This window comes from Lepisma saccharinum, chromosome 8 (assembly GCF_977018435.1).
Source record: "Lepisma saccharinum chromosome 8, izLepSacc3.1, whole genome shotgun sequence".
In the NCBI taxonomy this organism is placed as follows: Eukaryota; Metazoa; Arthropoda; class Insecta; order Zygentoma; family Lepismatidae; genus Lepisma; species Lepisma saccharinum.
In genome coordinates this window covers 76,278,712-76,305,438 of record NC_139236.1, presented here as the reverse complement: position 1 = coordinate 76,305,438, position 26,727 = coordinate 76,278,712, and the positions used below count along the sequence as shown (strand labels likewise).

The 26,727-nt window shown below is 39.1% G+C and overlaps 1 protein-coding gene across 3 annotated transcripts in view; it reads right to left on the bottom strand.

The window, feature by feature from the left end:
• AGO1 (protein argonaute-1) overlaps window positions 1–7,825 on the bottom strand; it is a 105,909-nt gene extending 98,084 nt beyond the window's left edge. For all 3 annotated transcript variants that reach the window (XM_083126984.1, XM_083126985.1, XM_083126988.1), the window contains exon 1: window positions 7,259–7,825. The gene's annotated coding sequence lies outside the window, so the exon portion shown is untranslated. The remainder of the gene's footprint in view (window positions 1–7,258) is intronic.
• Window positions 7,826–26,727: the final 18,902 nt, after the last annotated feature.

Below are 26,727 nucleotides of genomic sequence, written 5' to 3'. Positions count from 1 at the left end.
TCAGCATCAGTGTTGGTTCAAAAAATTATCACCGAGTACATCGGAGTCGGTAAATGTTCTGCTTTGTCGCATCAATAGAATAAATGTGTTCGCGTTAGTAACAAGCACTGCACACCATCAAGATGAGCGTCTGCACTGCCTTTGAGAACTTTGTCCTAACTCCAAAGATAAAATTGAAAAAAGAATGTGAGAAGATCAGAACCAGACTAAAGCATGTAAATGCTGGAAACATTTCAAAATCTGTCAGACTCAATGATTGTCACCACAGATCACCTTCATCACCTAAAACTGATTAAATTATTGCAAAAGCTATGGAAGACATTTTGCTGTAATTGTTAGTTAAATGTTTGTGAAGTGGGTGAAGAAGTAAAAACTCAATGACTGTAAGCAAAATTGATGGATACTCCATTTTAGCAGTGTGCCAAAATGCAGTAACCATCTTTGCTGGAGGCCACCATTCACCCATTTGTTGGTTATTACAGATATCCTAAGATTTCTTTTGTTATAATATCAGAATGCCTAGAGCATGTTCTCCAGTGCCATTTGATAAAGTTTCTGATATCCCACTTCAGTAGAACACCTAAGCATATTTATTACTTTTCTGACGGTTCTGCAGTCTAGTATAAGAATGAGAAGAATTTTTGTTAACATACGTTTCCATTATACTGATTTCAGTGTCTCAGCAGAGTGGCATTTCTTTGCCATATCTCGCAGCAAAGAACCATGAGATGGTATCGTTGGTACTGTCAAGATACTTGGTGCCCATGCCAGGTTGAAGACTTCATACAACTTGCAGATCATGACATCAAGACATTTGAGTGGTGTCCACAAAACATTACATCGTGATACTTTCATTGTACCACTAATATGGAATATGAACCGTTTGAATATATTCATACAATTGCAAGTACAGAAAAGGTAGCCATTCTACTATACACGTAAAAGTATTCTCGCATTCTCTAGACATAGAACAAGAACCACTGATATTACAGTGTGTTACGTGCATGCACACACTTGGTAGCTAGCTAGGATCTTTGTTTTGAGTTTCTGCTTTGTCCACTTTATTCACAGATTGGCTAATCGTAAGTGCATTAAAGTGGGATTCGAACCACTGCGCAATGTGCTTCTACCAGGCGGTAGCTAGGATGCATTTTGAATGTGCATGAAGATATATGAAAAACTCAATATGCTGACCAAGGCAGTAATTTATTTTATTATAAAACCTAAACTAAATGTAACGTCTCAACCTTCTAGCAAGGAAGAGAAAGAAAAAGACAGGAGGTTTCGAATAAGGAGTATGGGGAAGACTACAGAAAAGATATGCAAAGTGCTTAGGAAAGCGGGCATTAAAACTTACAGGAAGGGAGGGAGAAGCATCTTAAGAATAGCGGAGAATGCAAACAAGAAAAAGGAAAACAGAAAAGAGGAAGGGATTATCTATGAAGTGAAATGTAAAGAATGTCGGAGTGTGTACATAGGAGAAACGAAAAAGAGGCTGAAAGACAGGTTGAAACAACATAGGGATGCTGTACGACTTAAGAGAGAGAGAAGTGTGATATTTAAACACAGGAGAGAAACAGGACATGACATAGTGGGATGAGGCTAAGCAGATAGGAAGGGAGAAGAGAATACTGGTGAGAAAATGGAAGGAGGTCAAGGAAATAGAGAAGAAAGGTGAAGAAGACACAATGAACTGGAATGGGGGACTGAAGTTAAACAAAGAATGGAAGAAGGTGTTAGAAAGAATGGAAAGGACAAGAGAGAGAGAGGAGAGAAGAAGAAAGAAGAACGAAGGAAAAAGAGCGTGAGATTAGAGAGTCCAACCACATTCTATATGGAAGTAAATATGTTTAGCCTTTTAGGTGAAAGTACAGTTGAGAAGGGAAAGCCACCTGCTAGAATGTTCCAGAACAACTTTCTAATAGTCTGGAGGGGAGTAATGTTTGTGTATATATATCATCCTGTTTTTGTATCTTGTTACATTTGTACTTGGTGCAGAGTCTGATGAAGACCTTGCTAGAAGGTTGAAACGTTTAGTTTATGTTTTATAATAAAATAATTTACTGCCTTGGTCAGCATATTGAGTTTTTTTATATCATGGAAACAAGGCTTAATGGTGTTATAATTGAAGATATATGTATCGGGTTACACTGCTTTCTATGTCGTCCTCATGAGCCTTCACCTTCATTTATACGTATATACTGAGAAACCTGACATTTTTCACTATGGACAAGATAGCCATGCTTGCAAAGGTTGATGTCAGAACACCAACAGGGAGAACTTATGTTGCCAAAAGAAACACAAATGGTCAAATATTTTTGCATGCCAATATTGAGGTAAGAGCAGTGGTTAGTCTCATTCATAATATTTTCTATTTGTTTGAACATGAAGGTCTTTGTCATGCCTTCTGCAGTCTGAAGGTCACTCGTTGCTTCAGTGTTGAAACACATGTTGCATGTCACTCCAGCCTGAAAGCTGCCTGGTGTTTCCACATAGCCCTAAAACAAGCTTCTCAGCTTTTGAACATACAAATTGGTTCTGGGTCAATAGGGGCTGAGAGAACATTTTTGTGACAGTGAAAGGGACTGCCAGAGAGTCCTTTCACCCTATCGTGTTTCGCTGGTCCAGTTTGGCTCATCACAGAACAGTGGTGCATTCTGAAAGTTGACCTACATTACTATAATCTTCATAAAATTTCTCTTTCCTGCTCTTGCTCTCCCCCCCCCTTCTCAGGGGGGCAAGAGAGAGAGAGAGTTACCTACAATTGTACCTGGTTTCCTCTGCATCAAGGGAAATTTCTCTCGCATGCATAACCGGGGAGACAACCCAGCATCAGAATGGTGTGTTGTGCAATGATCAGTGGCGTACATAAACCAGTCTGGAAGTTACTTAAATAATCTACTCAAATTCTGGTTCAGAAGCTTTCGTTAATAGTTTGCATAATAATGAGCAGTTACCCATATATTAAAGCTAAATGTACAAAATATATCTCAAGAAAAGTTGGTTTACAAGCAGTAAATGTGGTAATATGGGGAATGCACCACTGTCACAGAAACCAAATGAGTAGCTGAACATTGGGATGAATTGCCCTTTTCACATTGTATTCAGGTCCAGGGTTAAATTGCAGCCAGAGAAATTTGACTGGTGTATCAGGTTTTTGAGAGGAAAAAGCATGTGTTAAGACCTAACTGGACATTGTGAAAGTGGTTGTAAGGATAGAATGAGCCCTATTCCCCGTTCCACAGACACACTGAAAATATCCCAAGACTGGCAATGCAAGAGTCCTCCTGATAGAATGAGAAACTCTCAGCTTATCATTCTGAAAGCGCTAGACCTAGTTGCTTGAAATGGGTATTTCAAGCAGCAAGCAGAGGTAGGAATAAGTGACACTCTGTATACAAGAAAAGATCACTGTATAACAACTACCATTAACGCAACGTAATACATATTATCTATTTCTTTTGGGTTATTCACAGTACTGTTGTACTGTCAAAAGTAGATGATGGGGCGATGGGACAAACAAACACACGTCTTCACTCAAGGACTGATTGTTCAATTCCAAACTAACCATGACACACATGCATTTTTTAATGTCTATTTATGTCTTATAAATACATACTTCATCAGTCTAGTGATTACTTACTACATGTTTTCTGAAGAATGATTTTCCCTTCCGTATACTGCTATATACAGAGGATGGACAAAAATATGCAGAAATGCACATTACCTTTATTAATATCGAGTAGGACCACCTTTGGCACGCAGACCAGCCTGCAGTCGACGTGGAATTTACAAATACAGGTTGCGTATGGTTGTCACAGGGATGTTGTACCATTCTTCCTCCAAAGCAGCTGCAAATTGTTGTAGAGACGGTGGTGGGAAGCGGGCTCGCACCTTGGTCTCCAAAACCGACCACAGGGGCTCAATAATATTGAGGTCTAGCGATTCTGGAGGCCATGGCAGATGTGACACTTCATCTTCGTGCTCATCAAACCAGTCCTGGACGATGTGAGCTGTATGAACAGGGGCTCTGTCATCTTGAAACATGGCATCACCATCTGGGAACAAAGTCTGCACCATAGGATGCAGCTGGTCACTCAAAATGGTTACGTAGTCCCTGGCAGTGACATGTCCATGCAGGGTGATGATGGGGCCGGCAGAATACCAGGAGATGGCTGCCCAAATCATCACTGAACCACCGCCATGCCTCACTCTTGGTAACAGACAGTCTGTATCGTACGCTTGTGCTGGCGTTCTCCACACGTACACTCGGCCAGCAGTTGGAAACAATGTAAAAGATGACTCATCCGACCAGATTACAGTCTTTCACTGCTTCATTGTCCAGTTTTTATGTGCGTTGCACCACTGTCTCCATCTAGCAGCATGGTCAACAGTCACAAGTGGTTTGGGAATTGCAGATCTGCCATGAATACCCTGCTTGTGTAGTTCTCTTCTGACTGTTTTGACGCTAACAGGGTTTGTAAGCACTGTATTCAGCTCAGCAGTGACTTTTGGAGCCGTAGTAATCTTCTGTTTGGTCACAATCCTACCCAATGTGCATCTGTCTCTGTCACGCAACACACTTGCGTCCATGCGGGTTTTCCGGAAGTCTCGTAGACAGTCATGATCTTCGAGACTGTGCTTCTTGATACACCAAACATTTCCGTTACTTTCGTCACGGAAGCTCCCACCATACGCACACCCACAATTTGCCCTCTTTGAAACTCTTGTCAGCTCAGACATGATTCACGACAACCTGCACGGACCGGTCGCTGAACTGTAACAGGCCCATCTGTCAGGTTGGCCAGGGTGTATACCTCGCAGGAAGTGCCAGTGACCACAGCACCACCTACCATTCAGATGCAAATCGTGTTTGAAATGGCTACCAGGTGTTTCCATATTTTTGTCCTACCCCTGTATGTATTTGTTTGAAGGCAACTATTCATTTACTATCATCTTGGATAAAGACTGCTGCTGCTACTACGTCATTACATCCCTAAATGTTTTCATTATTGTTAGGCATGCCAAGTTTAGAATTGTTAGCATTAAAATAAAGTCCCTAAAGATTACCAACACCTGATTACATATCTGGTTTCAAGGATGAAACCTCCTTTGAGCCTTGTGTGAAAACTGCCAATACTCTGTGTCAAAGATAACCGTAAATCAAGAATGGCTGCTCACATAAGCTACTTTTGAAATCATAATTTTTTTTGGTAAAGAGTACTCGAAGCATTTAACTGTGGTAATAATTCCTCCAAGCTTCAAACATATTTCTACAGTTGTTTCTAATATTCTAAAACACATCCTAATACTTCTATGCTCGCGGAAATCATTAAACATTCAGAATCATTACACATGCCTTACATCAATTAGTAAATCTTATGATTTAAGACACACCTGAAGGGGAAAATGTTAACGGGGGGGGGGGGGGGTTGAACTGTAGAGTTATCTGGCAGGATTCTCCTACGGTTTAACATGGTGACAATGAGACAACTGGCGGGATGCTTTGCGAAAGTTTTCGAGCGTTGGATGTAAGTGAAAGATTATCACTGATGGTCACAAGAACATGCTGCTGTTCCCCTTACCCTAGGATGCCAATATGAAACATGATAGAAGTGGATAACAACCCTGTTACAGGATAATGCCCTACACTGAAGAGCTGCTCTCGTAAGAATTCCTCCGCATTGTGGCAGAACAGAACCAGGCCATTTTGACCAGACTCAGAAGAAACGGCAAAAGCAGGAGGAAAATACTGGGTTTGCTTGAGGCTTCTAAATGTTTACAGATCATTGACTGAACCTTAAATTTTAATTTACCTACTTTAAATCTACGAATACTTCCCTCTTTCAATAGTAACTGCACACTGCAAAAATAGTTGTTTGTACTTTTGCTATTTTACACTGCCTTTCTGCCATTTTCGGCTGATTGCAACAATGAGGATAATTAGATACAATTGAAGAAGGGATGCTGTAGTATATTGATTAGCTATGCATCTCAATTCATGAATTCTGGTCGAGTAGCCACGTTTGTGTGTGTGTGTGTGTGCCAAAGTATAATGGTATTGTACCAGTTGGTAAGTTTATCGCAAGATAAAAAAAAACCTACATGGATGGCTGTCATTCATCTATGCAAAACTAAGGTACTCTAGAATACCACATTTACAATTACTGGAATTGATGCTTGTTGATACATATACATATATGTATAATATAGTGACAATATATACATATGAGACACCCGCAGAGAACACCCATGACCAGGTTGCAAGCTTGGACCCAGGAACTTGGGTTGCAAGATCAAAAGAAAACCACTTAATACAGCATAATGCTAGCTGCAAAAGAATGTTTAAATTCATACACATATGTGAATCAACTCGGATCCATCTCCAAACTAGCCCTCCATGCAGCCAATGTGTTTAAAAGATTAAAACTTATCCATTATCATGTGATTTTGAGAGTCATACTTCCAGATTATTTATGGAGCTCTGTATGTAAAAATCTGCCAGAATAAGAAGTTTAAAAAATAATGGATACTGTGAGAACACACATCCTTGATGTGCTGCAGAGCAACTTCATAATCCCCCCGTCAAAAGCCTAATTTACTATAATTTTTCTAAATACCGTGTACAAAAATTGGAAATTTACAGAGTAGGGTCTAGATTGCAACACAAAGGAAACTGACAATATGAATATTTTTTAAAAAAAATCATAATTTTCGACACAAATATGACGTTCATAACAATCATTTCTTTCTGGTTGGTTTACGTAATTTAACAACAATCTGCTTTCGGAGATTTTAGTTTCCAGAAAAGATGTATTTCAGTGAGAGTCATTTTTTGTTTACAAACATAGCCCTGCTCCTCCTGCACATAAATAATTTCCTTAACAGCTTTCACTTGTTACGAAATTAAGCGTAGAGACATGAATAACGATAGCATTGTCAATATTGTACAGGTTCTGTGTTAAGTGGATAAAAATCCTATGTAATATATTGTGATCATAACGATTTAATAATGCAATACAGAGCAAATGTGAGGTATTAGTTAACTTTAATCCTGGGTCTAAGTTAGAAAGTCAACTACTATTGAGCATTAACACATGTTTAGAAAGGAAGTAACTATCAGATGGTACGCTAATACTATCCGTGCGTTCCGACTGACCGATTTTTCCTCCTCCGCTTCGCATCCCTGGGAAGAATCAAGTTCAAGGTCGCACCTGTTACAAAACAAAATCAGGAAATAACAAGAAATATGACTTACTGTGGGCTGTACACTCTGACGCTAAGTTACGGCACTATGATCTGAAAGCCTGTAAACTTCATGTTTATTTCAGACAGAAGCAATGTCACTTTCGTATTTGCTTTCAGAACAAGGAGAGCAAAATGCCGGTCGTTTCATGTATCCACCATCATGCCAGCGCGGAAGTGCGTTCTTCCTGTCAGTTGAAATCGATATCACTTTCACTCAAGTCCACCAAAATACACTATTTTTAAGTGACAATTCACAATATTGGTGCATATACGTGTACAGATGAGATATGAATCAAATTGAACACATCTCGCATGACCCTGGTTTCAACCCTCGGTTTATTTTCATGTTTTCCTGCTGGTCGAAGATGGTTGTTTACACTGTAAATTGCCGATTGTGGCGAATCGCAAGGCTTATTCTCTTTCACTTTAAAGTCCAGGAAGGTTTCGTCACAATCGACGAATTCGCGGTAAATGATTACCAACCCTGTCGCTCGCAAATGAGCTGACAGAATTTTAAAATATAGCAATCTCTCAATTCATACACAGATGCTCAAAGCACACACTACATTTCCTTCTCTCTCTCTCTCTCTCTCCACGTCAGGTTCCTCGCAAGCAAACTCCTGCTTAGGAATCGCCCCGCCCTCTTCTTCTGATTGGTTCTTCGTTGCAGGGGTAAACACAAAGCACGTGTTATGCCGGCTTGGCAAGCGTATGCTGCAGAGACTGACGCACTCACAAATTGTGCGTGAGTTGCGGCTTTGTGTACACAAGATGGCACTAACGCCATGAAAGTGAAGATCGACGTTATTGTTAAAAAGAGGACTCGGCGCAATGAAAATGTCCGAAGAACCCCCTCCCCCATATGTTTTACCTAAACATTTCTCATGATTGACCAAAATAAACATACGAAAAGCATTTTATTTGCTTGTTAAGATATATAAGTGTGTAAGGCACAGTATCGATTTCTTCCAAGATGCTAATAACCGCCCAAAAAGAAAATACACCAATGGTGATTCTTACTGCCATTTAATAACACTATCAGCAACGATGTAGTTTTTTTAAGTGATTTAAATTTGTGACATTATTTTTTAAATCTATGTGTCGCATTGTTTTCTAAATTTGATGCATGTGGATTACATCTGATGATCAGAAAATGTCATTTTTTTCTTTTTAGTCCATTATCAGACTCGTATCTAAGAAATAAATTTGGGAGTCCGAACCAAGTGTCTCGGGAATTATAATAATAGTAATAATAACAACAACTTTTAAATTAAAATAATTAAATTAATACTAATTCAATATATAAATTTATTTATTTATTATTATTACATAAGTAGGAAAAAAAGACCGAATAAAAATTGAGATATAACAGCACGTATTCATTATCTAGCTTACATGTAGTTAACATAGGCATAATTTGTATAAAATCAAGTGCTCTGACAAAGATATTAGTGTCATATAGATGGATAACCAAATATATATTGAATAGAAAAGAAGATGTTAGATCCAGTTGGCAAAAAGTAAAGTTCCTGATTAATATTTTATGCATATTATCATAAATAGTAGTGTGCAAGCACAAATGTTTGTTACTGCCCTTCAAAGCCCAATGATCCCAATATAATCCTTGCCTTGAAATTATAACCATCGATTATAAAATAAATGTTACATTTTCATTATTTAATTTTGGTACACGAACCCCACCTAAATACGTCCTTGCCCATTATATGCCCAGATAGACTAATCTGGAGTGTGGCTATAGTGTTTTATCTACACCCCCTAACAGTGGCGGCGATTGGGTTCCAAAACCGGGGAGGGGGGCAAAGACAGTATATTTCTCTTTGTAGGTAAGGTTTAGCATAGTGCGGGGCAAAAGTGCCGAAAAGTAGGGGGCAACCCCCAGTAATCGCCGCCACTGCCCCCTAACAAACCCTTCCCAAATTTTCTCAACGACCCCCAATTTTTTTCACAAGGTCCAATTTGACTATATGGAAAATTCTGGATGAACCACACTTACATCCAGCTTCACTATAATGCGTTATGTGCGTGTTGCCTAATTCTACGGCGTTGAGTCAACTTCAATAGCAACTTTTCAACAGTTAGTTCTCCTATCGCCGCTGCGTTAGGCAACACACAAAACACATTGCATGTAAGCGGTTGCTTTAGGATCTACGTGTTCATTTTTATTGCCAGTGGCTGTACCTCCGCCAGGGATCGAACACTGGACCGCTTGATTGCAAAGTTACAGTGTAAGCCACCATACTGCCTTGTAAGGCCCATTTCAGCCATATCTTACACATGCTAACAATTTGTATTTTTGTTATATTTTGCGTTGTTCGATCTAGGTTAATTGTGACGATGAAATGTTTGGCGATTGGATGAAAGCGATGAGATAACAAACAAACAAAGTACATGTCTCATCTAGGCTTCGAACCTATAGAACCCCCTGCTTTCGTTGTCACTACGCTACCTACTCCACAACAGAGGTGACTACACTTCTATGTTTTTCTGAAACAGCACCTTTAACGAGGACCACGGACCACGTCATCCATCATCCTGTCGTTGTTAACCAACGGTACAGATAGGCGACAATAATTAAATCAATCGACTCGTGTATGCCATAGGCAGGCACGTATCTAGAAGTAAGCGTCAAATCTCTGCATATGGCGATAGCCAATAGCAGCGCACTGCAGTGGTGCCATGTCGAAATCTCACACGGAAAAGAGAGAGCGTGGTTGAGCGAAACGCCTTGTCACGGAACAAGGCAACGTCGCACGTCTGTGATTCCCTGGTGCTGTTCAGCCGTTCAAGGCGATATGCAGGAGATTTGACGCACACTCTAGAAATATATTTCTGGTTGGAGTCCAATAATAATAATGGATATATTATTTTGTTCATAATATTTTACTATTACCGTGTGCATGATCAGAATAATGATTAATATAAGGCCTCTCCGATGGTGTAGTGGTAACGTCGTGGCCTTGTAATAAAGGCGTCCTGGGTTCGATACTCGGTGGAGGCTCATAAGTTGTTCGAATACTACTTTAAAGTGTAGGCACTGGGGTACGCAGAGGTGCGACTGATGAGCCTACAGCCTCTCCCTAAATTTTCAGGAATTCAAAATTTTCAAATGAAATCAATTGAAACCCCGCCTTAAAATGGTCCCCGATGACAATGTTTTTGTCTTTGAACAACCTTTAAGACGAAGGTTATAGTATTATAATAATAATGCGTTGATAAATAAAATAATAATAATTGTTAGTTAATAAATTTGCCATCAATGCCCCCTTCACAAACATTTCTGCCAACGCCCATACATGCAGGCACGTATCTAGAAATATATTTCGGGCTGTCCGACCAAGTGTCTTATAATTATTATTATTTAATGAAAATAATGTTGTATTATTAATACATGAATAGGTAAAGAGGTGGTAAAAGAATAGAGATATAACATCAGGTATTCATTATGTAACTTACGTGTAGTTAAGATCGCCAAAATTTGGAAAAAAACAACTGCACTGGCAGTTAATTAACGTCAAATAGATGATGAATTGAATATTTATTGAATAACAAAAAAAATAGTTATCCAATTGGCGAAAAGTAAATTTCTTGATTAATATTTTATGGATATTATTGTATAAGAAGTAGTGTGCATAAATCTTTGGTAATGTCCTTCAAAGCCGTATGATTCCAATTCCTTGTCTTCCTCCTTCAGCGTAAATAAATTATCATCAGTTATACAACAAATACTAAGAAAAATACATTTTCATTATTTATTGCCTTGGTAAGTCTTTTGGGACGGTCTGGACCCCCCCCCCCCTTAAATACGTCCTTGCATGCATGATAGAGATTTCCGTACCTCAAAATAATTTTTCTGTGAAACATTACAATAAGATAAACTTCCTCCTGGTCTCATATCGGTATCACACATAAAGTACGTTGTTACTTGGATTTTATTAACAAAAGAATCACGGCAAGCAGTGGCGGCGATTAGGGGGGGCGAGGAGGGCAGTTGCCCCCAGTTTTTCCCACTTTTGCCCCCGCACTATGCTAAATCTTATCTACGAAGGGAAATCTACTGTCCCCCCCCCCCCGTTTTGGGACCCAATCGTCGCCACTGACGGCAGGGTGTGCTTGAAAGATATCCACTTGATAAAGAAACGTACGTTTCCCTTTCCTTTTGTGTCAGATGGGAACAAATCCACACAGTCTGCCAGCTATCTGTCCAAATTTCCGGCCCTCCACTTCCTGAAGAAACCCTACCTCTTCCGTTCGGCTCGATTCCTTCGACTGTGATTCATCCTAAACTGAACGTACTTCAGATACATTGACGTAGCCAGGCCCGTATCCAGAGGGGGGGGGCTTATGGGGCTCGAGCCTCCCCGAAAGTTTTAGGTTTACACTAGAAAAATGTTTCTTGTGGTGTGAAATAAAATAATGTGACAATATTTTAAGGAGAGAAATAATGATCGAGGCAAGACGGAGAACGTTCCGTAACCCTGTTATTGATAATAGCACATATCCAAGATGGGGCACAGGGGGCTCGACCCTCTAACCAGGAAATTTTTCAGTTAACGTTAGATAAAATTAGATTTTTGGCTTCTTGAATAATGTGAAAATAATTTAAGGAGAGAAATAATTATCGAGGCAAGACGGAGAATGTTTTATACCCTTGTTATTGTTAATAGCACGTATCCATGGTGGGGATAAGGTGGCTCGAGCCGCCCCCACTAAGGAAATTTTTAAATTTACACTAGATAAAATTAGATTTTTTGCGTCTTGAATAATGTGAAGATTATAAATTTATAAATCTGAGAGAAATAATTATCGAGACAAGACGGAGAGTGTTCTATAACCCTATTATTGTCAATAGCACGTACCCAAGGTAGGAATCAGGAGACTCGAGCCCCCCTTCAGGAAATTTTTCTGTTTACACTAGATAAAATGAAATTTTGGCTTCTTGAATAACGTGATGATAATTTGGGGGAAATAATTATCGAGACAAGACGGATAATGTTCTATAACCTTGTTATTGTTAATAGCACGTATCCAAGGTGGGGTTGAGGTGGCTCGAGCCCCCAGTTTTTTTTATTTTACACTAGATAAAATTAGGTTTTTGGCTTTTTTAGTAATGTGACGATGATTTAAGGAGATAGCAAATTATCGAGACAAGACGGAGAATGTTTTATAACCCTGTTGTTGATAACATTGCACGTAAACTTTTCTTGCGCTTTCGGTGTTGTCGCAGCGGACTTGAGCACTATGTAGAGACTTGTCAGCATTTGGAAGCTGCACAACAAAGGTAGCGCCACACGTAGGGCGATTCGTTGTAATTTCTAATCTCTGGAAGGCGGGAGAGGGTACGTTCTTGAATGAGAGAAGGAGTCAACTGCTGGCAATATTAACGAATCGTTTTATCTGCGGAACGTTCTAGAATATAATGAGGATATAAATACGCGGATTCAATTTTTCGGTTGATCTGTACAAAGAATCGGTTAATGTGATTTCAGAGGTAAGTGTGACAATTCATACAGTCGATTTGTGATCAGTCAGCGTTCTCTGGTTGTTTATAAGATATAGTGATTCGAAAATGAAGACATTTCTCTCTCTCTCTCTCTGCTTCTCTCCTTTAAAGAACCCAATTTCGTACTAGCATTTCATAATTGACAACCCTATAGTTCCTTCATTTTGTTTTCTGACCCCCACACTCCCTATACGCCTTCATGGCGTAGTGCTATGCACAGGGGAGCACTTTACCTTTTTTTTTACCTTTTTTAAGTTCAAGAAGGAAATGAAAATAATGAAGCAATAGGAAAGTAAGATACGAGAAAGAAGGAATGGTATAAAATGTCTCTCAGTTACTGAATAAAATGTATGGTTCAAGTTCTGATTAGAACGCCAGTTCGGTATCTTTGACATAGCTCGAGAGGAAGCCGACCGGATGCGTATCTGGTTTCGAGCCAGCAACTGTCTTTCTGAGAAGCTGCCTGCAGTGTTTACAGGGTGGGCGGAAAGTAACTCCCTATATTTTTTCCCTCCTAAGATATTGAAGATAGAAACTTACTTTTTGTACACATGTAGTTTATTGGATACCATTATCTTCCCTCAAGTTACAACTCAATGTGTGCTCCAGTGTTTTCTAAACACAGGTACGTTTGCTACGACCTACCACAAGAACTCAGCAGGAACACCACTTATGACCTCATGGATCTTATTTTCAAGATCACCAAGAGTTTGAGGTTTGCTGCGATACACTTCTTCCTTAGCCCACCCCATAAAAAAAAAAATCACATGGGGTGAGGTCTGGACTTCGCGCTGGCCATTCTGTGGGACTTCGGCGAAGTCAAGTGCCTACCTGATCTCTTAATGTCCACGACACTTCCGGTAGTCATTAATTTTCTGTGGATTTTTTTTTCATACAGAACAGCTTGCCTGGCATGTTGGCCCCTCCACCACCGTTGCACCTGAATTACAGATTGCCACACCTCAAATCTTGATGTAATTTTGGCTCTCTCTTCAATGCTCAATCGTACTGCCATCTCTATCTTCAAGGGCACTTCAAAGGAACTTCAAAGTCTTCAGGAGATCTGGAAAAAATATGCAACAAATGGCATACTTTAGTCTATAAAACAAGATAACTTTCATTGCAATATGTACATAACTTCAATAGAAATACAAAATTAAAAATAGGGGGTTACTTTTCGCCCACCCTGTAGAAATCCATTCATTCACTACGACGTTATACTCCCAAGGTCTCCACATTGTATTAAAATTAGCGCAACACAATAATACAACCTAGCAAGGATAACCGCAACCTCTCGTTATGAAATTTCTAAAGAAACTGAATTGGCAACATCTCATTTACTCCACGTGGACTTGACAAGTACTGTCATTTCCTAAAACGGACGCTATTGGTGAGAAAGTTTTGAGGGGAGGATTTACTGTGTTGCTTTATACAGAGAATACAAACTAAGCTTCCGATCTTGTTTCCTCTTTAGATTCTATTGATTGATTGATTGATTTGGTTTATTTTACTTACCTTTTGTGCCACTTTTGGCTAATTTGCGAAGATGGGGATGAGTGATGATCTCATGAAATTGATGAATGGCCACTCACAAACATCCATTTCCCAGGCCGGGATTCGAACCCGGGACCCCTGGCGTCGTAGCGCGATGTGCTAACCACTGCGCCACGGGGCCGGCTAGATTCTATTGTTAGGAGAACATGAATACTAACATGTATTTAAAATATACATGTTTGCACACGTCTGTGTACGTGTCTGTTAATATATATATATGAAGAGGAAGGGAGATGGTCTGATTTTTAGTTGTAGAAAATATATTTCCTTGTAGAAAATGTTGTATTTCCTTATTTGGCATCGCTTTTCTGCCACATTTTAGCCATGAGATCAATCTAACCCATAGGCGTAACTACGGGGCTGCTTTATCAAAGAGAATTAAAGACAGATATTTCAATAAGAGAGAAAATAAGCGGCAGTTTGTAAGAAGTTGAAAATGTCATTACTTGGTACAAACGTGTGCATTATCGCTGATGAAACGAGTGTCTATAGATTTTCGATTTTTTTATGTCATTGGAGAAAGAAGATATTTACTGCATTCTACTTTGTACTACAGCGCTTTTCTTCTATACCTGTCACAAGCTGCACGTGTGAGAGAGAGCTTTCTCCAAGCTTACCCAAGTTAACACTAATTAAGAGCAACTCAGAAGCATGATAGATTGGAAGTCCTGCTCTTGCTATTTGTGGAACAGGAAAAAGCTTAGTCTATTGATGTAAATGAAGTTATTGATGAGTTTCAGAACATTGTACCTTTTGACAGACGTCTCTTGTTATAGATGACGATGACGTGTATTTTGATGTATTTGTTTGTAACATTTATGAACATTTTTTGTGTGTGTAATTTCTATACAATTTGATTTTTTTCTACTACATATATTCAGAAATTTTCAACACTGTCATTTAGTGAATTTATATTCCTTTACAAACATCAGTGCAGTTAAAGAGCCAAGTGATTGTGTTGCAAAATATGCTATTAAAAAGATACAAGACCTCATTGTTTTTCTTTGTGCACACCCAAATATAAAGTTCTAGCTACGCCTATGATCTGACCTGGTACGAAGGAAGTGCAGTAAGTATTGTGTCTTATGTCAGGAATTCAAGATTTGATGAATAAAGAAGCAAACACATCCAATTAAACGAACTCATACTTATCATATTTGATAAATAATAATATTCTGTATAAAGGTTCAGAGAGCTGTTTTTGTGCATTCAGGGCAGGATAAAATCTTTCTCGTACGACTTCTGACCTTACCTTGGATTAGATAATAAAAAGTTTGTTTTAATTTTTATATTTACAAAAAGTATACTGGTTGTATTAGTTCTTGAAACAGAGATTTGAGCCTTTAATCTCTTCGTCAGTGCTAAACAAAATCACAACCTTAGATGAACTGTGACGATATTTCCAAAACACAGGAAATGTTTGCAGAAGACCTGCCAATCTACAGGGTGGCTCAATAAGTCACTTAACACCCCCGGTACAGGGCCACTGCAGCGCGCAACATGGAAATGGTGATGACCAATCGTTGCCAGGCCAAGGGGGAACCACATTGACGCCATCCGCGTGGTCGGCAGCCATCTTGAATTCAACTTCAGAATTTTAAACAGGCCCGTTGCCAGGAATTCTTTGTAGGGGGTGGGGGTGGGACGAATTCACTCCTAGAGGGGGCAATTTTTATATATTGTGTCGGATTGGCAGATATAGCAGGGTACACAGAAGCACTTGCCCCCTCCCCAAAAAGAGATAAGTAACAGAAAAGGGATGATATCTTGAAACTGCAATGAACAAATAGAAACTTCGAGCAACATCAAATAGCAATATTTCGATAATGACCTTTCCAGATTGCCAAAGAATATAAAGTTTAACATAAATAGGCTAATAGGGACTGTATCTACTTGATATTTACAAGTCGATAATGTTAATAGACGATTAATATGTACCAACAGCTTTGGGCCTCTCTGCAGAACTGATTAAGGTAGCCATTTATAAATCATGCTTCATAATGATTCCCTCTAGTTTCCAGTATGCAAGATTTTTACGCACAAAGGAATCTAACGAGAATCCAACAACACCATTGTGTTGTGTTATACAAAAAAAATCGAATTACTTAAATAATAATGGTTACATATTATCTACACTTTAATGAATTATGTAAAAAATTGTAATACCTTTTTTTTTGTACTTGCTAAAACATTAAAACATAGGTCCCTTAGTCTACCACGGACTCTATTTACTTCAAAGTGGAGACTCTTGGATCGCTACAGACAATGTTTGCCTACTGGTAACGTTAACCATTTTGCAAAATATTGTGTGAATTGTATTATAGTTGAAATACATGTTTTGACACCTGATAAACAAAAAGGAATCCCTTCATTGATCAATGACTTCTTGTATTATAGTGCCATCATTAATATTTCATATTAAGTTTCATAGAAATAAATTGTTTTAATAGGGCGCCATGGCATCCTCTTAGACATTTTTTTGTTATATAGGTAGTTTGACTCCCAGGGCCGACTCCCGCCGCCCCATAGCGATGACTCTGAACCAGGCCCGTAGCTAGAATTGATGTCCAGGGGGGCTCACTCATCATGGGGGCTTTGTAAACCAAGTACAGTTTTCAAAAGTTTAACAGTATTAAATTATGGTAAATTGGGGGGATTATGTTATTATAAAATATAAAATTTAGAAATATCATGCAAATACTACATTTTTTTCTATATCTTCTAAAACATCTATTGAAGTGTTAATTGACTGCTACTGACACCATCCCTTAATACACACTCCATACTATTTTCGATGTTACAGGTATTTATATCATACAAGTAAAAATGTGCAATATTCACTTCAATCATATTGCCTACCGTACCCTGGCCGAAGCAATAAAACTCCTCTTCGTTCCAAAAACTATGGATCTGTTGGCATTTGACGCAGCTGTGGAAGGAATGTGGATAATGACGTTAAAGTCCCAGATATTTGTGAAACGAGAGGCTGAAACAGGGGCAGGGAAGTTACAGATAAAGAAGCTCCACTATGAAATAACTTTCTAAAGTCTATATAATCTTCTAAATGCTTGCCGGTACTTGGACTTCTGCTCACAAACAAGATGAACAAATCTAATAGATGCTGTTGATGTTCTGTGAATTTATCCCTCGCAAACTTGTGAACAAAATAATATATGCTGTCTACATTTTCACTCTTCACATCAAAGAAATTAGAATACAAAATAGTTTTACGTAATGTCAAGGGGGCTGGCGGCAGTGCAATATGGGCTGAGCCCCCCTGGCCCCTTCCTGGCTGCTCTGAACTTTGACTATACGTACAGCAGACATTGCGATCGAAGCGAGCAAGACAATTTTACGAAATGTACTTTTATTTGTATAAAATTTGAATTCGAGGGGGGCAATTGCCCATCTGTGCTCCTTGCAAGTGCCCTTGGCCGTCTGCAAGAAAAATGCAAGGAACACGTAAAAACTAATTCCATCATGAGTATCCAATTGTCCTGCTATTCTTAGATTCTCCTAGCCTTGTTTTTTTACTTCAATGTTTGCAATGGACTTCCGTCCAAGGTAGGGGGGGGGGGGATGTCCCGTGTGGTTGCAGCACTGTTTATGAGTTTCTCTTCATCAATTTCACGTCATCACTCATTGTTGCGATTAGCTAGAAGTGGCAGAAAAGGAACACTAAGTAACAAAAATCAAATATCCACTCTTCTTTCTACCACATGAATCACTATTAGAGGTAAAGGTGGTATTATGAGCCCCCATTTTGTTTTGTATTTTTTAAAATTTGATTTTTAACTTTTTTATTCAGATTCTTATGATAACTTTAATTACAAAATTTCATACAACTATTGTTAAAATATAAACCAATTTGAGAAACTTTAAGGATATGAAAAAAAATAAAATACAAAACAAGTCATTTTGTGGAAAAAAGTTTTGTGCTGGTAATATGAGCCCCTAGGAAAAAATAATAGAATAACTGGTTTAGAAAAGTATATGACAAATTAAATCATACAAACAACATTTTATTCATTACAAAACTTTAAAAAATATTATGATGTGAAATATCATAAAAGAGTTCTTAACAAAATCATTGAAAAAATCATTACAAAACCAATGGAAAGGGTCATTAAGAAACCATTTAAAAAGTTTTATTTTGTTTTTTTGTAATGTCTATTTACAAAAGTCGCAAATGTAAATATCCTTCTCGCATCCAGCGCAGTCGTTGTGTGCCCACATTTCACAGATGAGACATTGCACCCACAGTTCTCCTCGGTTATCATCCGAAAATAGACCCTCGCAGAACAGACAAACTGCTTCTTCATCACCGGGATATTCCATTCCGATTGGTGTTTCTAAGACAGATTCCCCAGAATCGATATCTGATTCACAGTATTCCTTATCTGAATCTTGATGAAGCTTCGGTTTCACTGCATGCTTTGTTTTAGGTTCTGTTTCTTCAGTAGGCTGTTGATCATCTCTTTTCTTTTTATCCTTCAGTTGTCTCTTCCCTTCAGCTGAGTCTGACTTCTTTCTTTTTTCTCCAGTAGCCAACAGAGCATCTTTGTACGGAGACGATGTAATCAAAGCTGCCTTCGAGGGTTTAGGACCTTTGTTAGTCACTTTCCTCTTTGGTTCGGGAACAGGCCAGATATCTTTTGGAGACAGTGTGTCCGGGAATCTTCTTCTCCTTATCTTTACACAGACCGGAAGGCCCTGCCCATGCCAAATCTTCAGCAGCTGGTTGGAATCTTGTTACTTGCACATTCTCCAAAACTGGTGAACTTGCAGTTCCAGCGCCGTTTGATTCTACACTTTTCGTCGCAGATGCATTTTGATTAACTTCTTGTGGAGTTTCGGTACCTGTGTTTTGTCCTCTTACTGCATTGTTGGAAGATTTAGGTATTTTCCCTTTGCCTTTTCGCAGGGTTTCCAAATCCAGTACCTCTTGAGAGGAAGGTGCAAAGTCCACAGCAGAAAAAACATTCCGGTTACACGGATATAATCCTGTAACCTGAAACCCATTCACAGCAATGGATCCGGTCTGGCAAGTCAAATAAGCCTTTCCCAATAGTTCGGCAATATCATAGGGTGCAACAGGTCTCTCACTGTGAAGCATCCACTTGCGTATGTTTTCACTGTAGTGATGTTTCAAAGCGCCAAGAAATGTTTTATCAAGAGGCTGCAGTTTATGCGATGTGTGTGGGGGTAAACTTACAATTGATATGCCATTTTCTCGAGCACGATTCACGATGTCAATGTTTTTGGTGTGGGAGTTCTGGCCATCTAGAATAAGGAGCACAGGGTCATTTTTTGAGGGTTTAGTTTTGTCAATAAAGTGCGTTAGCCAGTCTGTGAAAATATTTGCTTGTATCCAACCGGACGGATGACATCTACCAATTGCCCCCGGTGGAGCGCCTTTCATGAGAAGCTCAGACATATTTTTCCTGGGAAAAATGAAGATAGGAGGTACAAAAGTTCCCCCTGCACTCATGCATCAGACTACTGTCAGCGCGTATAGAAGAGGAAGTGTGCGCACTTCGGTTTCTTCCCGTAAGCCAAGTGAATAGAGCGGTACCCCATCGAAATACTGGCAGCACCTTCGCTTGCGACGAGCGTCTTCTGCTTGCAGTGCGGCCGCGCATTATGTAGAGCGTTGTGTTTTGTTGTGCTAGAATAACATTGTGTACTTTTATTAATGACAACGTTGTTACGTTATTCAGTTTAGTGTCGTTAGATTTGTGATTGATCCGTTGTGACTAGTTTGTGTTGTGTTCAACGCATTATTATTGTGTTTGAGACAGCAGCGAGGGAAAACTACAAGATACCTACGTGTTTCGTACCCGGCTGTAGATCTGGATATGGCTCCTGCACAGGCAATATATAAAGGATCAGAAGCACATACAACTTTAATAAAATGGAATGCTGTCCTTAGAGATAATCGAAATTCCTTCGCTTCAGTCCTTAAGAGTGACTTTAGAAAGTACTTTAGAAGTATCCGAATATTTGTGGAAGAACAATTACAAGTACGTTTTGACAGGAATATTTAATCAAGATCCCCTAGAACGCCATTTTGGTATATTGCGGTCGTTCACTTGTGATGATCATCCCTCCACTGTGGATTTTCTGCACTTACATATGTGCACTTATATGTGCAATCAATTTACGTACCAGCAAAACTTGCTTTATTTTCGGGCGGAAACTGTGAATACAGGACTGAATCTCCTCTGACGTCTTTTGTTAATGAAATGCGAACTCTGGCAAGAGCAACCGAAAATAAAAATCTTTCGGTGAAGAAGCAACCTGAAAATAAAATAAGGGAAAAATTTCCATTGTTGAAGATGAAATTCAAATACCGGACTGGGAAAACAACATACCGTACTTAAATGAACAAAGTGTTGGTAAAGAATACTTGGTGTATCATTTGGCAGGATACACAGTGCGGTATATTTCAAAAGTGACGCATTGTAAACTGTGTACAACTTTTCTGCACGGGGAACCAACTAACGTACCTGCCTCACTTACGCTAATCCAAGACCATAGGCGCATCCAAGACCATAGGCGCCGACTCCATGGGGCTGAATTGTGCCACATGAACTTAACTTTAAATTCACATTTGAAATGTTCTAGACCATCAACTTTGGGGGGCTGAGACCTCTAAACCATCAACTTTGGGGGGGGGGCGCAAAACACATGACTTATTATTATATACTAAGTATGTCATTATGGGTGGCCGCGGTGGCTCAGGCGGTAACGCGTCTGACTACCATGCTAAAGGTCCCGCATTGGTAACGCATCGAAATCAAAGTGACGCCTAGGGAGAGAAGTTCGCATGCCATTGCACAAGATTTTAATCGGATACATCCATGAAGAGCTGCGCTTTATGAATGGTTGTCGCGAACAATTACCAGTGTGACTCTTCCATTAAATGAAAAGTCCTTCACAGTGACAAGGCTAAAGTTTAAGTTCATAAGGAAGTTCATAAACAGAATATTCGATGCTTTTATCTGATAACCCATTTTCGACAGATCAAAGCTGAATGGTTAGTGCTGGTAAGTTAATGGTGTGGCGTGCTGTGTGGAACACAATTGGTTAGTCAATTTTCCATCAACGGAGCCTTAAATGCTTAGGGCTACTTGGATTTGTTAAATAAACAGTTTTTTTTATCCTTGCTTATGGAAGAAGGTACTTTTTACAGAGTTTTTTTTCAATAGGGAGGAACACCAAAACACTATGGGAACGTTGTGAAGCAGTTTCTGTCCAAAGTTAGTTATCAGATGACAAGGGTCGCATATTCTGTTTATGAACTTCCTTATGAACATAAGCATTAACCTTGTTACTGTGAAGGACTTTTCATTTAATGGAAGCGTCACACTGTAAATTGTTCGCGACAACCATTCATAATGTGCAGCTCTTCATGGATGTGTCCGATTAAAATCTTGTGCAATGGCATGCGAACTTCTCTCCCTAGGCGTCACTTTGATTTCGATGCGTTACCAATGCGCTAAACAAATTTTAAGGCATTTTTGTAACACCTAGAAAACGAGCAAATTGGTACAATAAATCAGTCATAACTTTTTAGTGGTTAAAGATACGTCAAAAAAACTTCACCATTGCATTTCTCGTGAAATTCTAGCCTGATTTGATATATCATATCACCCCCTTCCCATTTAAAATTCTGAAGTTGAATTCAAGATGGCGGACATCAAGATGGCCACCGACCACGCGGGTGACGTCAATGTGGTCCCCCCTTGGCCTGATAACGATTGTTCATCACTAGGGCTCGAGAGTTAAAGAACTATAAATTGCCAAAAGAAGACCTATAAAAAGACCTAAAAATACCAAGAAAAGGACCTAAAGACGGAAAAATGGACGTATAAATGTGATCCAAATTAATTAATAACTTCAGTTCTAATTACATATTTAATTAATAAAAAATAAAAAATTCTGGTGGTATGGAACACACAGTGCGAGAAAACTATATGAATGAAATGCATCTTCTTTCAGTCCAAAAATGTTTTTCTCTCTCGTTTCAGGGATGGTGCAAATATATTTCTTTCTTTCTTTTTTTTTATTTCTTTACTACAGAAAGGATGTTTAAGAGTTGATGAACTGATGATGATTCGAATTGAGAAGAAGAAGGTGAAGTTGCAAGAAAAGACGTTAAGACCTAAAAAATTGCTAAAAAAGGACCAATAAGCCAAAAAACGCCGAAAAAGACAAAGATAGACAAATAAAACTGTCACGTGCCACTTCCGACGACACAATGAAGGTTGCAAGGAGGAAATGGTTTCTCGGAATCGACGAGAGATGGCAGCACGCTATATAAAGAGGAGCAAAGGAAATTATAAAAAACTTGGAGCGGAGAAGAGGGATTATATATATTATAGTAAATTGAGAAATATATAAAAGAAGAGTTCAAATACTATAAAAGAAGTAAATAGAATGTTGTATATAGTAAATTAAAATAATTAAGAATATGGCCGCATATGAAACGTTTAGGAAAGTTATTAAGTAAGCGAACGAATTCAGAAATCTATTCTCTTTTGATTTCTCTGACGAGGAGAACATCGTCAGTGTTTTGGTTGTTTGTCCCCGGTGGCGTTGTGTCAAATTAGACGCCCCGAAGCACTTTTCGGTTGCGCTCTTTATTAGTCGCACTGGGCCATTGGTAGCGCTTGTTATTAGCAATCCTGGTTATTCCCCTTTGGTCGTTAAATAGGAGGTGGCGCTATTGTCAGTTTAGTCGACCCTACTCTTTCTACAAGTACAGTAGAGCGTCGATTATCCGAACGTCGGTCAACCGAACGACCGCTTAACCGAACTGTGTACTCGCTCGCACCTGTTACTCTCCCACCCTACCGCCCATCATCCATGCGTATGTAATATGTACATATTTTTGTTTAATAAACTGTACCACATACTATATATTCCTACTAAAGTTGCCTTTGTACGTTACTTTGTAATACTTAAAGAGATGCCTGTTTTTATGAATAAATTTACTGTACAGTACTTCTTTTTGGCAAATAAACATGTACAGTTCGATTATCGGAACAAACCAGTTTTCCGAACACCCATGTCCCCCAATTACTTCGGATAATCGACGCTCTACTGTATAGCTTGTATTGTTTGCCAAAGAAGCGGGGGGAAACGAGCGCATAAATAAGATTACGCTTTAAAAAAGGAAAGATAATAAATTAAAAGAAGAAGAAGCCTTTTCCATATTAAAGGAAGAAGAAGCCTTTTCCATAATAAAAGAAGAAGCCTTTTCGATATTTTGTATAGTTCTCAGAATATAGATCGGCATTTTAACTATATCCTCTTGGCTATAAAACGCTTTCTTATTTGGAATTCTCAAATAAAGAACCTATCCCCCTGAGATTAAGATATCTGTAGCCGTGGTAAATAACATTTAAGTACGTACCCACAAAGGGCGTAGCAAAACCCACCTTTTTCTGGCCTACAATCACCCAAAATGAACATATATTATGTTGGGGCTCGTCTTCGGACACTAGGGGAAAAAAAGGATTTTTCCTCAACTTCCGACCCCTAGTCATCACAATTTCCACGTTGCGCGCTGCAGTGGCCTTGTACCGGGGGTGTTAAATGACTTTTTGAGCCACCCTGTAGTATGTCTTGCATCTTACATTACTGCTGTAGATTTTCAATGTGCAGAGTAAAACATAATATAGGCCTATGTGTATGGGATGGTTTATTTATCTGCTAGTATTTAGTTACTTAACATAGATATCTCACCTCCTCGGGTTAATTTCGTCGATGAGGATGGGTAAGATGACAGAACAAACACAATGGAATACCCAAATCCTCGCATATGATGTTGGAAGCCAGATCTTCTGACAGCGAGATGTACTCGTTGGTGCAGGGCCGCCGTTAGGGTTGTGCGACGCGTGCCACCGCACAGGGTCTCGCTCTTCAGAGATATTTATGTAGTATTATTACATCTTTTATTCACATTCGTTTCTTGAGCAAACACGATCACATTAGAACAGATGAAAGAAACGAAAAGGCACGTACATTAATAATACAGCTCTTGTCATCAACTTGTGGAAAAAGGAAACGGAAGTTTGAAACGGTCACCACACGCCTGCTGCGAAAAGAAGTGAAAAGAAATTTTGCGCCGTCCGTAGCACACTTGAATTTCTTCTTTGTGACCCACCCGAAACTTCTACCGATTTCCTATCATATACTTTATTATTCGAGAAGTTACAACACCTTCGTGATTCTTTTTTTGGAGACCGAGATATTCCAAATTTGAGGGTGCACCGCCCTCACTCTCTTGGCTATGCTGAGAAAAGATGACAAGAGGGTAGACCCAGGCGGCAAACACAGGTCAAAGGACCTTGGGGTAGGCCATTGCTGAAACACTTGTCCCGGTCGCCATATTCCTATTGGCATGGAACAAAATTCTTGCTAAAATTAAAATAAAGAACTGGAGATACTTGTATTTTTATTTCCTCAAATGCCAGAGAAGGGACATTTGCAGATTTTATAGGATTTGACCACGATTGCAATGAGCCGGCAAGTTTCAAGCCAAAGGAATGCGTTTTGGTTTCAAGTTATAATGGTTTGAACCAGCAGTGCGTGCAGCTTCCATCCAAGTATTATATTCGCAAGTATATTATAATAATAATAAAAATCAGCTAATAGCAGGATGCCGAAATGAGCATCTCATTAATAAAGAGGTATTTAAGAACTAACGTTTTTTTTTTTTTTAAAAAAAAAGAAGTCAAAATGGAATCCCCCTCTGGTTTTTGCATCCCCTCTGATTGCTAATTTTTGGCTCGGGGGACTTTGTATGTAATTTACATAAATATCCCTATACTTCAGGAGCAGTGCCTCAAATTTCCCTCCCCGCATTGGAAATCACAGTTGTTAAAGGTCCAGGAATCCATACATTCTATTGGGTTACGCAAAAGGACCAGAACTTTCTTTCTCGCAAAATTTAATTTCGGTCCAAGTTGCGTATTGTTTCATTGAAAAAATGGTTGCTGGACCGTATTTAAACTGATCCCAAAAAAAAATGTTCCTGGACCGTATTTAAATTGATCCAGAAAAATTTTCCTGGACCGAATTTAAATTGACCTGGAAAAAGGTTCCTGGACCGTATTTAAATTGATCCGGAAAATGTTCCTGGACCGTATTTAAATTGACCCGGACAAAAGATTCCTGGACCGAATTGAAATACTTTACAGATAAGAAGGTTCCTTACGGTCCAGAACCCCTTTACGCTTGCTGATTTTCTTTCCTGGACCGGAATTGAATTTATTTAATTTTCCTGGACCTTTAACAACCCTGCTGGAAATATTTCCAAAACCATACTCTCTCGCCATAGTATATGACGTAAAAATTCGATTTCAGTGATGTGATTGACAACTTTCTTACGTAAAAGGAGCAATATAAATTACATATGAGAGGTAATGTGGATTGTTTTCTCTTCATTGTATTTGTGTTCTCTGAAGGAAATTCCTTCTACCATAGCATACTACATGAAATGTCCATACTTTCAGAACATCAATGTGTAAAGATCAGGGCTCGAAATGGAAATTGTTAGTGAGATGGATGTTTAAATCTTGGGGGTAACTGTGGATATGCATTGTTCTTCGAGGGTGGGGTCGCCGAAACGAGAACGGAACTATCAAAAAGTTAATAAAAACTGTCGAGATGTCCTCTATATGCTGCCAAGTTTCGTCGGTGGTTTACGGGAAGTCTTTGTGTTGAAGGTAAGGGGGTGGAGTTTGAGTTCAATTTTTAAGTTCATTTTATGCACAGATAGGCTAATTGAGACTGTACCTACAAATTTAAAAATTGGATTCGAACCATTACTAGTATTGGGGTGTAAGGGGTGATTTTCCACGTAGTACACCCAACTGTCAACCTCACTTCCACGTTAGTACACCCTGGACTGCGTTTTGCAGACGAACGAGGCTCTGGCGACTGGCACTCTGGCCAGTATAATTTTGTGTGTGTTGTCCTGTTTTTTTGTCCTTGTGTAAGCTGAGTGCCCCTTTACAGCCTCAGCTTTTAACGAAAGTCAGAACATTTTAAGCTTTTAAGATTTTACTTATGCAACGTTAGAGTTGTTCTTTGTAAAGATAAGGGGCTGGACCCCGTATAATGTGACGGGTGCAAAATAGCCTAAGTGCTGACGCACTCAAAATTTTTAAATCAAATCAAATCAAACCATTACCATTATTATAGAATTGTTTCTGGAACCCACCATTACAAGAGAACGACGTTGACACTACGCAATCGGAAAGTGCGTAAGGTGGGGGAAGGGTAATAGTGACGTTGTTTGTAGTGCAGAATTTTACGAGTAATTGAAGGTGTACATATTTTTCATATTTTTAACTTTGCATAATACAAGTAGGGCCTCGCGTTTGCTAACG